The 11,916-nt window shown below is 45.7% G+C and overlaps 1 protein-coding gene across 6 annotated transcripts in view; it reads right to left on the bottom strand.

The window, feature by feature from the left end:
* The window catches only part of COL16A1 (collagen type XVI alpha 1 chain), a 129,851-nt gene extending 126,011 nt beyond the window's left edge, over positions 1–3,840 (bottom strand). For all 6 annotated transcript variants that reach the window (XM_035121180.3, XM_035121183.3, XM_035121185.3 and 3 more), the window contains exon 1: positions 3,473–3,840. The gene's annotated coding sequence lies outside the window, so the exon portion shown is untranslated. The remainder of the gene's footprint in view (positions 1–3,472) is intronic.
* Between the last annotated feature and the right edge of the window lie 8,076 nt (positions 3,841–11,916).

Raw genomic sequence — 11,916 nt, 5'->3', positions numbered from 1 at the left:
TTTTATTTATATTTATTTATTGAAAACATTTATTTACTGCCCTACATAAAACTCACTTTATGAGTCCCCTAACACAAATGTAAATAAAAAAAAGAGTAAAGCTATTTGGTTAAAACTACTGATGAAGCCAGTGTCAGTAAGGCTGAGGGAGGCCACACTCAAACTGTGAAGCTAAGTCATATGAACCATGGTGCAATTGGATAGGAACAATGCCCTACAAGTGGTAGATGTGTTCAGTGGTGCAGGTAGGGTAGTCCAAGTAATTACTACTGTTAATCAAATTATGTTTCTAGATCCAGGACTGGTTCTCCTAATATTTTTTTCCCAATGAATGGCTTGAAATGCCTGATCATTTATCTCCTGGTGGCAGCTAGAATGGAAATTGCCCATCAATGGAAACAACTCAACATCCGTCACTATTCAAGGATGGTGGACCATAATGTGGCAGGAAAAAATTGACCCAACGGCAATCTGTTTTGAGGGCTGAAAGTAAATGTGATAAATTAATCTGCAGGCAGTTGGAATCCCCATTTGTGTCACATAGCCAGGCAGGGAGACCTTATAATACCACCAACTACTAAAAACAAACAAACAAAAAACAAACAAACCTCTTTCAGATGGAGCTATTTCCTAGGGTCGGCGGTTCGAATCCCCATGACGGGGTGAGCTCCCGTTGCTCGGTCCCTGCTCCTGCCAACCTAGCAGTTTGAAAGCATGTCCAAGTGCAAGTAGATAAATAGGTACCAGTCTGGCAGGAAGGTAAACGGCGTTTCCATGCGCTGTTCTGGTTCGCCAGAAACGGCTTAGTCATGCTGGCCACATGACCCGGAAGCTGTATGCCAGCTCCCTTGGCCAGTAAAGCGAGATAAGTGCCGCAATCCCAGAGTAGTTCGCGACTGGACCTAATAGTCAGGGGTCCCTTTACCTTTACAGATCTCAAGCTGCTCTTTATCTCTGGATGCAACCCTCTTGGCGTGATGCCTGACACTTCTTTGATGTGCACTGTAATGTCATGTCCTGTTTGTGTTGTTATTGTATACTATCATATGCATTATGCAACACCTTTTAAAAAGAAAGAATTATAAAAAAAACAGAACCTGCATGTATGCGTGTAGATAAAAACAATAAAAACAAGTCAGCATCCTAGAGATCAGGCAATGATCCATTGTCAGGGTGCCACAGGCATAGATGCCGCCTTCCTCATTTGCCACCTGCTTCACCTCACACCTGACCAAGGTAGCACTTGACAAAAAGACTTAGTAAGTGGTCTAAGAGGGCACAGGCAGATCAACATGGGAGAAAGTATTCGGTCAAGCCCCCTGAGCTCTAAGCCCTTTAAGGCTTTGAAAGCAATTACCAGCACTTTGAATGGGACTCAGAAGCAGAGGCCAGCAAAGCTCTTTTAAAACGTGTGGGTTATAGCCCAAATCAATTGCCCCAGCAGTTAAAAGATTTTAGAAATCTCTCCAAGGCAGAGGCTTCCACCTCCTCTGCCAGTGCTTTCCCACTTAGCGCTGCCCAGGCTTCCCTGTGAGTAGGGAAGTGGGGTGCCCCACCAGCTGGCACACTCATCGCCATCCCTCCTACCTTGGCTACCTGTGCAGTGACTCACTGTTCCCTTCTAGTTTTAAAGCTAACTGTGATGTTAGAAGGACATCCGCACCAGTCTTTCCATGATCCATAGCCGATGCCAAGCCACATTTTGCAACTGTGATTAAAAGAACCAGCTTTACATGCTTGGGTTTGGGCTAATTATTGGGTAACTAAAACACCAGTGCAGACAGAACACTAGCCACAGTTAGCTCCAAAACTGAAAGGGAGGGAGGTAGAAATTGGACACTGCAAAGCATTCCCAAATAGCAGTCCATGGTAAGCTCTGCACTGTCCCGACACATTTAGGAGAACTTCAAGCATGGTGAGCCAGATTCAGATGCACATTTATGTGCTGCATAAATGAAACACAGGAAGTTATGCAGGTATCTTGGCCCCTTCATAGTATACATTGCTTTAAATAATTTGGGGGACCTGACTCTTACCCATGTAGTCATCAAGCTTAATCTCTGCAGAGGTGTTTGCACTGGATGGCATGAGGAGCTAAGGAGGGGCAAATCCCTCTATTTACACTTTGTGCCAATTTCACCGGTGTTCATTAATAAGTCTATTCTGTTCTGTTTCCTCATTAATCTGTTTTGCTATATAAAATCTCTACAGAAACTGGTTTTTAAGCAAGTTTTTAAATGCATATTTATGTATTCCTATATGTAATTTGTTCTAAAATATGCACATTTGTATGCAATTTGGTGCTTTTTGAGCCAAGATCACAAAAATAACTATGTCCCAAGCCATGTTTGGAAGGTGTGGGTTAGGTCAATTTGCAGGGCATTCATCTAGATGACCCTTTGGGTCCCCTTTCGACCCTTCCAATCCACCATTCAATTGTTCTATGAATTTGCTTAAATACCTGGCCCAAACAAAATTCTCCTCCACCCTATGCCAGGCCATATCCTACAGTGAGCATCTCCAAAAACTGGCAAAATAATAATAATAATAATAATAATAATAATAATAATAATAATTCATTTTAGCTGATCTACCTTGAAGCAGGGGGTAGGAATCTCCAAAGTGATTAAGTTTTAAATGGAGGGGAAAACTTGCAAGGCACCATCTGGTGATCTGCATTTATGATCCTGCTTTGATCCCAGGTTGATTGATGTGTCAAATGAAAGGGGGAGGGAGGGAATTCACACTCCTGTGTAAATTCTGCAAGTTAGATAAATAATAAAATGGGGGCCTCACATAGCCCCCATTACAATTTCCTCGCAGGTGTGTGTACAGAAAGCTTGTGTTAAATCCCCTTCCAACAATCACTCCTTTTCTTCACCTCCTGTTAAAGGTGCCAGAAGGATACAGTTAGGCTTTTTGTTTGAAAAGAAGCTTCTCCTAAGAGGCAAGGATTCCTCTCTTTGCCCCCCTTAAAACAGGATTTATTGCACATGAAGCACATCTGGAGGTGTTTATGGAAAGGTACATGATGCATTACAAAGCCTCTGTCTTTGCTCCTCCACATCTCCCTAAGCTTACACTATACAGACCCACACCCAACAACACAGAGCCCTAAAGCTAAGCAAATTTAAGATAACTCTGAGAGCTGCTTTCTAGCCAGGTTCGGGAAGGATTTCATCCAGGAGTCAACCTTGGTGATAAAGCATGAGATCCACGGTGGTATGGCAAACTTGCAGCAGCTTAGCTAATCACCTCCCTCGGCTTAGGTGGCCTGAAAACTGTACTTGAAAAGTTGCCTTCCAGCCGACACCCCCCACCCCACCCCGGCTTTGCTTCAAACAGCATCCTTGCTTCAGCAAGCAAAGTCACCCAGGAGCAAATCAAAAAGTTCTCGCGGCCCTGCAAACAGATGTTTGAGAGAGAGAGAGAGAGAGTTCTGAATCAAACTGGGAGGGATTAGTTCTCTTACCTGTCGGAGGTGCTACACACAGCTGGCCATATTCCTAAGCAGTGGGGGAAGAGGAGCGTTGGAGAGCAATCGTGTCCCCAGCAAGCAAGCAAACTAGCAGGGAGCTTGCAGCCCACGTCACCATCAGATCTGGCAAGCCTCCTCTCCAACTTTTCAGTTGTTTTCAACTCCCCCCCCCTTTATTTTTGGCTGCTGTGCAAGACAGAAAGAGTGGAGAATCGGTGGAGCAGAGGCAACGAGGAGAGCAGATCCCAGACTTTGCTGCAGAGCAAGCTTGATGGGGTCCTTACAGAGTTTTTGACAGCTCAGAACCCAGATAGCTCTTCTTTTAGACTCTCCCTCCTGAGTTGGAAAAATGAAGGTTCTCCCCCCCCCCCGCCCTGCCCCCCCAACTGCCTTAAGCGCTTAAGGCTGCCTCTGTGACGAAATGCTAGTGCTCTGCCAGGCCCCTGCACTGGAAGCAAAGAGCTATTAAACGTGCCGGAATGCCAAGAGAGCTTAATCAAGCCCAGCTGGGACAGGAACAAAGGCCTACAGGCAACGAAAGCCACAACCACCTCATCCGCTGCTCTGCTGTCTTGCTGTCTATATAATGCTCTCTCTCTCTCTCTCTCTCTCTCTCTCTGTCTCTCTGTCTCTGTCTCTCTGCCTTCATAATGCTTGACACGTCTTAATGAGATTGTTCAGGGCCAAGGAGTTGCTGCAGGTGGAAGCCAAGCTGACAACCAGTTCGGATGCCATTGTCATGGGAACATGGGAAGCAGCCTGAGGCTGAGCCCCTTATCCACATTGTACTTTTCAAGCAGTATCACGCCACTTTAAACAGCCGTGGCTTCCCCCAAATATTTCTGGGGACCATAAGAATATAAGAGAACCTGTTGGCCAATGGCCCATCTAGCCCAGCATCCCATTCTCAGAGTGGCCAGCCTGGTGCTTGTAGGAAACCAGCAAGCAGGATCTGACCACAGGAGCCTTCTACCTACCTGCTGTGGTTTCCAGCAAGCGGTATTCAGAAGCATAGCCACCTCTGACCATGGAGGCAAAGCATAGCCATTGTACATTTTTGCAAACAATTTCCTATAATACAATGCACTGTTGTATCTTATTTTCAGTAATGTGTGCATTCCCCCCCCACACACTTTGCCCTAATACATGCATTTTTAAATATGTTGTTTCGTTCGAGAACTACATCACAAAATTCAGAGATGTGCAAATTCCAAGAGCTAGCTTGTGTTTTGGTTTGTGTATTGGTTCGATAAGTGCAAATTAGGTAGTTTCTCATTAACATGCAAACATAATTGAATTTCTTCTTTGCCCCTATTTTAAGCTGCCCATAAACTACTGGAGGGCAATTCTGCTTTTGAAATATATGTTCTTTTCACTAATCAACTTCTTGGCTTTAAACTCAACAGTGAACAAGTTCTTGCAGGGTAAACCAGCCCAGCACTGAGTCCTGCTTTTACCAGCCTGTCACTCTCTGGATATTTTTGGACCACAACTCCCATCAGACCACCAACTCCCATGTTTTTGACTACAGCTCCCATCAGCATATTGGGAGCTGTAGTCAAAAACATCTGGAGGGCGCAAAGTTGGCAAAGCCTGGCATACATCAATGGGGTGCAGTGAGGAAGGAGGATGAAACTGTGGTGCTTAGCATTGGATCCTCTGATGGGGCCCCTCTGGTAGTTCCTCACACCCTGGATGTCTGGTTTGCCTCTACCAGGAACTAAACCTTTAGCATTGCAGAACATGACCTGTGGAACTCCCTGCCAGTAGAGGTTTGGCAGGAACTGCCCCTGACTTCTTTCAGACGTCTTTTGAATGCTGCACTGCTTATGAAGGTCTTCACAATATGAAATCCTCATTTTAACCCATCAGTATCTACTGAAGTTTTAAATGAGGATGTGTGGCGGTTCACTCCACCTGCACAGAACCCCCAGACGTTTGACGGTCCGTTGGTACCTGCACCAACCACTGATCAATTACCCGCTGCCACCAACTAGTATATGCCTGATAATCTCTTCATTCACTCCAGTCAGGGATAATGTTGGAACAAACTGTGTTTATTGAAGTTCAGTAAATAAGCATGCGGTTTCCAAATGAATAGTTCTTATTATCTTTAATAACAAGTCTTATTCCCCCCTATACCTACAGTTTTTAATCAATCACAGTTCCAGACTATTTCTCCCTTCTTCTTACCTCACTACCTCTCTCTCCCCTCAGACTCTCTCCCCCTGCCCCTCTCAGAACTCCCCGCCACCCTTCCTCAAACCTCCAAAAACCAACAACCACCTCCTCTTCCCAGGGTGGGTTTATATAGTCCTCCTAACTCCACCCCCTAGGGTTCTAACTGGCTAATCCCTTTAACTCCTTCTATGCTGTCCCTAAATTTGGGGTGATCGTCACAGGATGTTTTACTGATGTTATCATAGAATTGTAGAGTTGGGAGATATCCCGAGGGTCCAGTCCCCTGCAATGCAGGAATTTCTTGCCCAACACACAGCTCAAACCCACAGCGCTGAGTCTCATGCTCTACCAGCTGAGCTATCCCTGATTTTATTATATTTCACTTGCTGTAAGCCTCAATGATATACGTCATGAAAGCATGGATTATTAATATCTAAGTAATTCAGTAAATAGGGACCCAGGTGGCGCTGTGGTTAAACCACTGAACCTAGGGCTTGCTGATCAGAAGGTCGGTGGTTCGAATCCCTGTGACGGGGTGAGCTCCCGTTGCTTGGTCCCAGCTCCTGCCAACCTAGCAGTTCAAAAGCACATCAAAATGCAAGTAGGTAAATAGGAACCGCTACAGCGGGAAGGTAAACGGCGTTTCCATGTGCTGCTCTGGTTTGCCAGAAGCGGCTTTGTCATGCTGGCCACATGACCTGGAAGCTATACGCCGGCTCCCTCGGCCAATAATGCAAGATGAGCGCGCAGCCCCAGAGTCGGTCACGACTGGACCTAATGGTCAGGGGTCCCTTTACCTTACTTTAATTCAGTATATAGGGACATGGATGGCGCTGTGGGTTAAACCACTGAGCCTAGGGCTTGCCGATCAGAAGGTCGGTGGTTTGAATCCCCGCGACAGGGTGAGCTCTCGTTGCTTGGTCCCAGCTCCTGCCAACCTAGCAGTTCGAAAGCGCGTCAAAGTGCAAGTAGATAAATAGGTACCGCTCCGGCGGGAAGGTAAATGGCGTTTCTGTGCACTGCTCTGGTTCGACAGAAGCGGCTTAGTCATGCTGGCCACATGACCTATACACCGGCTCCCTCGGCCAATAATGTGAGATGACCGCCGCAACCGCAGAGTCGGTCACGACTGGACCTAATGGTCAGGGGTCCCTTTACCTTTACCTTTAATTCAGTAAATAACAAGGGCAGGGTTTTTTGGTTTGTTTGTTTTTTGCAAGCAGGCCCCCATTTTCATTTGTGAAATGCTGCTTAGAGAGTCTGCAGAAGCTGTCTTCCCGTGGAAGCAAAGCCCTGAATGGGGCCTCTCTCTGCCAACCCACAGTGCCTTGTTGTACAGTTCGCCTTCCAGACTGTGGTTTGGTTACTTACATTAACATAGCAGTGCTCATTTCTGGAGCCGAAAGAAATTAGCCCTGCATTTGCTCTCGATGGAAAGTCTGAGGCATTACAAAGGAGGAAGCAGGGAGAGAGGCTGGGAATGGATGTGAGGGAGCATGAATCCCTTCAGATGTCTAGCTGGCTTATTCCCCTCCCAGAGCTACAGTTCCCAGAGTTCCCTGTGAATTTATATCATGAAATTTATATACTGCTTGATTGTAACAACAACAACTATCTGAAGAAGTGTGCATGCACACGAAAGCTCATACCTATGTCAAACTTAGTTGGTCTCTAAGGTGCTACTGGAAGGATTTTTTATTTTGTTTTTACCTCAGAGAGGTTTACAAAGATGGATTGACTGCTAAAACACTCCTGTGGGGAAAATAGGGGTCTCCAAACAATTCTCAGCACACTTATTAAACTACATTTCCTAGGATTCTTAGGGGGAAGTCACGACTGTTTAAAATGGTAATATTGTGCTTTACATGTATGGTGTGAAGGTGGCCTAACTTAGGTTCATTCATTCCAGTGGGTGTACTGAGAGTAGAACCTGGTTAACCACAACCCACTGTCCCTCAGCCTAAGTTACCTCACGGGGTTGTTGTGAGGATAAGATGAGGGAGACTCTTGTATGCCATTCTGACTTCCCTGGAGGAAAGGCAGGATATAAATGAACAAATAATAATGCATCCTGTGTGCAGAAGGTCCCGGGATCAATCCCTGACATCTGCAGTGTGGAAATACAGGCTGCAGGCAGGTTTTCCTCCTCTGCCCTTTCATGCAAAAAGCGGCCTCAGGTCAAGAGGCTTGGTTTGTGAAATGCCACCTTTAAAATGGCGGCTGCAAGTGTGGCAGGATCAGTGGCCAATTGGAGATCAGGACTGATGCACAGGGAGGCAGCACAACAAGCACTGAGGGCAGCTTCCCCTCCGCACCAAATAGCAGCTTCAGAGGAGCGATTTCTGTCAGGATGGAGACACAGGAAAAACAAATGAAAAAAACAAAACAAAGCCTCACGCTTCTTGCCACGGTTCTCGTTCTCCTCAACCCTCTTGGGCCCTGTAGCTGCCACAATCCCCTTACAATGTTTAGGTAGTGGGGAGGGAACCTGCGGCCTTCTAGATGTTGGTGGACTACAACCCCCATCATCCCTGCCCACAGGCAATGCTGCTGGGACTGATGGGAGTTTGTACCCAACAACATCTGAAGGGCCACAGTTGCCTATCCCAGCTTAGGTGGATGAAGGAAAGTCCCCAGTACAGGAAAATGAGCTGTTCTAGCTCTTCATTATGCTTTGGGGCTATTCAGTTTTTTGGGGGGAACTTAACCATCATTGCATTATTAAATGATGCATTGCATGGAGAAAATGGATCATTATTTCTCTTCCTCTCTCATAATTCTAGAATTCATCCAAAGAAGCTGAAAGGTGTGAGATTCAAGACAGAGAAAAAGAATGACTTGTTTCCACGGGACATAGTTACTGTAACCCATGAAAGTGTCTGCCACTAGATGTAGCAATGGTCACCCAGTTGGATGGCTTTAAAAGGGGCTTGACTATGCTAGCCACACTATGCACAGCCTCCAGTGATAGGCCTCTGAACTCCAGTTGCCAGGCAACCAGAGTGGGAGGAAGTGCTGTTGCCTGTGGGCTTCCCAAAGACATCTGACTGGTCATCATGAGATGCTGGACTTGATAGTTCTTTGGCAGGACATTTTCTTCTGTTCTAACGTGGTAGCTTATGGCTTCCCTGAGGTATCTGCCATCCCTTTACCAGCAGTGTTATTCAGGTTTTCTTCTTTAGGTTATAAAATGGCAGCTGCCTGCCTTAAGCAAAAAAAGAAAGAGCAAACTAGAAAATGTAAGAGAACTAATAAGTAGTGGGAAGGAGAGAAAAATCCACAGTGAAATTTGCCAAGGACTTTTGGAACAGCCAACAACTACAGCCTACTTTCTGGGGACTAAAATAGCTGCCATTAATGCTACTTTTTCCTTACAGACCTCCCCAGCCAACTTGAATATGGAGAAGGTTGCTGAATGCAGTCCTGGCTCACACATCACAATATGTGTTAAGTGCTATAGAAGCCTGGCCGTAGGAGACAGAAGCAAGACAGAATCCCCATTGTCAGGACCCAGGCAGAGAGAGGTGGATGTGGCTTTCAGCTATCAAGCTTTCAAATTAGAGGTTTTACAAAGAGGCCAATTTCCTAAGCGCTGAATACTTTAAAAGTGCTGGAACAGACAGTGCTGGAAATGATGGGAAATTTCTCAAATTTCAGGCAAGGTTGTTATGTGAAGCTGGCCCCACATTTCTACGGATAAATTTCACCTTCTCCAGTGTTTGAGTTGCATGTTTGGGATATTTAACTAGAGAGGCAAATATGTGATTTTCCCAACGCGGATGAGAGAAGTAGTTGTTGCACAACACAAGCATATTATTACCCAAAGTTATCGTAATAGTGCATCACGTTCCCCTTTCAAGTAGCATAATGCAGATGTGGATCATGGCTGTTTGCGAATTGGGCTTAACTGCATAACCGCTTGGATGTTTAGTTTATCGCAGCTTATTAGAGGGGTGGCTGTGTTATCTTCTGCAGCAAACACAACTGAAAGAAAAAAATGCATAATGGACCAACCGTGCTCAGCTTCCAAGAAACACAGTTGAATGTCAACAAAGAGTCTTGCAGCATCTAAAAAAAATATTAACAACTTTTTTTGCCAAATAACTTTTTATTGGTTTTTCAGGTAAATACAAGAACAACATATAAATACAGAAAATTAACCAATTTATTAAGGCAAAAGTTTGTGGACCACAATCAAATTTGTTATTTTGTGACTAATGAACATAGGAAACCACTTTGTACTTACCCAGTCTAACTCAGTATTCTCTACTTGCTACTCTTACTGGCAGCCACACTGTAGCGCCTCAGGAATGAAATCTCTCTGGATGATGCTTCCAGACTGTGGCTATTTGGAGGTAGCATTCAATTGCATACCATCAAGTTCAAATATCCCAGTTATAGCTGATTGGGAGGTCTTGTCAGGGCAGTCTCGAGCAGGTCGGCTGCCCTGGTGCTGAGGCGCGGAGATCGCTCCGGCGCCCCCGCCCTGGCAGTGCACAGCACGGCTTCCGCATGGCTTTGTCGCGCAGCGCCCTGCCTGATGGCCCAGCGCCCTGGCGCCCCGTGCCACCGAGACTCTACCTAGAGCCGGCCCTGGGTCTTGTGCAACAAACTTCTGTAAAAGATCAGACATTTTGTTTTAAGGAAAGTAACAGGGGATGCACCAGAAACTTTAGAGTAACACTTGCATCGATGTATCATCTAATCTCCAGGCAAACAAATCAGGATGAATGCTCAATAAATAGGTCACCTATAAGTGCCCTCTCAGTCCTCCTATTGGACATGCTGTGGATTTAACCTAGGCTGTGTACACACTACACTAAAGCACATGACCACCCAAAGATTCCTGGGAGCTGTAGGTTGTTATGGGTGCTGAGAATTGCAGCTCTTTGATGGACAGACTACATTTCCCAGGATTCTTTGGTGGGTGGCATATGCAGCCCTGGTACCTGAGCTGCTACTGAGCTACAGCCCTTCCACAAATTGCAATTTGGAATCCTCTTGCTTCATACCCATGGGGGGAGAGATGCAAATATGTGTATATTTTTAAAACACCTCAAAACAGCTTGCAAAAAACCAAACAAACCCTGCAACCAACTCTTTCCCCTGATTCTTGCTTTCTTCACAAACCCCTGCAGTCAGTTGCACTCTGAGTCTTACCTCCTAGGCTGCATTGAAGAGAACTGTCCCTACAAAGGGTTTCCCCCCAGAGGGATGGAAAAATGAAATGCAAGGCTTGGAGACATTTCTAGCCCTGAGTCAAAGGCAAACCTTGAGAAATGTTTTGCAGAACTGCACATCTTCCATATACTGTACATCACACACACACACACACACACACACACACACACACACACACACACTCCACCACTACAATCCTGAGCTGACTCAGGCAAAAGTGAAAACCTCAGAAGTTCTCTGGCATCTACAGATTTATATAGACCCAGAAAGCGATTTTCCAGGAACAGCAGGGAAGAAATAGGATTGCAACTCCTGGCAGTTCTGGCTGGGAAATCGCTTAGCAAGAGGCCTCCCTCGGCAGACAGGGAGCAGCTGCTGTCTTAGCCTTGGATTTTCAGACCTTGGTAGAGAAGTCTGAACTCAAACCACCCCCACACTCAATTTATTCCATACCTGGCAGGATGGAATGAATGAGCCTTATTTTTCAACACGGTCCTTGATTATTTTATTTTTTTGCAGGGTCCGCAGTTATTTGCTCTACAGGTCTGTTGACATTTTCATAGGAAACAGCAGCCCATTAAACAGACACCCAGGAGGTGCTCCCGGGCTGTAAAGTTATGCAACCCAAAACATTAAGGAAGTCATTGCCAATTTGGTGCCCTCCGGAGGTTTCCGGGCTACTGATTTGCACATTCATTCCATGGGTGGAGGTGTGATTTCAAGCACACAGACTTTGCAAGGGGTGCAATATATGACGAAATGGTCCATGTCCCAGAAGTCTCCTGGGATTGGACAGGGACCTCTTTCTATGCCAGAAGATTAGCCAAAGCTGGGGAAGATGGATCAATAGATTCGAATGAGCTGCATGCATAAGTAGCTGGATTGAGGCCACCACCAAGATATCTGTCCATTGTATGACATTCCACCCTTCCACCCCCCCCAGTGCTTATTTATTTATTTATTTTGAGAAACAAGACCTGGCCTCAGTCATTCATGTTTTAGTCACTTCCAGATTAGATTGCTGCCAAAACCTCAGTTATTTTATAGCCCTCACAGGTTGCCAATTTGTTCTTGGG

Source organism: Zootoca vivipara, chromosome 6, assembly GCF_965207765.1.
Source record: "Zootoca vivipara chromosome 6, rZooViv2.hap1.1, whole genome shotgun sequence".
NCBI lineage: Eukaryota > Metazoa > Chordata > Lepidosauria > Squamata > Lacertidae > Zootoca > Zootoca vivipara.
This window is presented reverse-complemented; position numbering and strand designations above follow the sequence as displayed.